Here is a 1,513-nt window from a genome sequence, read left to right on the forward strand (position 1 = left end):
ATATAAACAATGTTTATTGGGATAGTTTAGTTTCTGACACTTTTGGATAATTAAACATGCCCCAGGTCAAATTGACCCGGAAACATCATTGCTGTTCCTGAGAAACGAACATAACAGGAGGGTTAAGCAGTTTTGTTGTCAGTATTTTGTGAATGCACACAGAAAAAAATAAAACCCAAATCAAATTGGGTTTAGTGATTTCAGCGAGTATCATTTTCAAGACACAACAGCAGTGGCATGTTGTATCTGACAGCTACAGGTATCTGGTTGTAACCCAGGTCCAAGGTAGTTAAAAAATAAAGCTAGAGTGGTTAATACAATGAGACTGGGCCTGGGCTCGTTGTAGGAAAAATACAACTTTTTATTATGTTACTTTAAGAATGTGCACCCTTAATAATGACCACCACAACTGTTCTTTAAATGCAATAATCCCTTCACAGGTATTTATTCACAAAATAAAATGAGTTGAATGTATTTTTAGTATAAAATAAAATAATAAAAGGAAATTGCACAGAATTACCCAAATGTAAATAAAGAGATTTTCAAAATAAAATTCAGTTTCTTTTTGGTTTCACACCTTTTCTTTAACTTAAAAAGAAAAACCTTTTTGTTTAGATACTCTTGAAATAAAATACCTTCAGTACCTTTTTAATACTTTTGTTACAAGCAAAAACACTACCTTTCAAAAGAAAACCTTTTGTTTTATATAATTTAAAATAAATAATATTTAATCCTTCTCAGAATCTTTAAATTACCTTCAAAACAGTATTCTTTAATTTACACCAACTCAAAACTCAATATGTTACCTGTGGGCCCACACACATTCATATGAAACACTCTTTAAATGAGATTTTAACCCGTTGCAGGCCTGTTTATTGAAGCTTGTGTGCGATGGGGCCTGAAAACTATAATGGCCCCTTCACTCAGAGCACAAAATAAAAGCACGTGCATGTGTATGTTAGTACTGACAAATCCAGGGGTTTAGTTAGTAGGGGTAGAATGGGAATGGGGGATGAGAGTCAAACACTATCTCATGTCGAATTAGCATTAGCTTGCTTTAGCTTCAGAAATATAACAATGCTACAGCTACGATATACAGGCACATTAGCACCGAATGCTACCGCTAGTTAGCACGTCGCTAACCGTGTTACACATCCAGTTTCTTTAAACTATAACAGTTAGATATACGTTAGCACAAAATACAGGCATACACCACGATGCCTCCTCTCTTAGCTCTCTGGTCGATAGCATCTGTTTTTTCTCCTCATGCGTGCTCACTACTCCCCACACTAACCTGCGCCACTAATCCCGCTCCTTACACAGAGACTTTACTGTGATTGGCTCGTGAATTTTAACACAACCAAAGGCAAAACAGGAATGAAATGATTGACATGTGACAGGTGACAGGTTAGATTACACATGTAAACACGGCTTCTTCCCCTCTTTTTTTCACAGATATTTTAAAAGACTTAATGAACTTAAAGAACCTTTTTATGAATTTATCTCTTAACTG

This window comes from Morone saxatilis, unplaced genomic scaffold, assembly GCF_004916995.1.
Source record: "Morone saxatilis isolate NCDOM2014 unplaced genomic scaffold, NCSU_SB_2.0 Contig5, whole genome shotgun sequence".
NCBI lineage: Eukaryota > Metazoa > Chordata > Actinopteri > Moronidae > Morone > Morone saxatilis.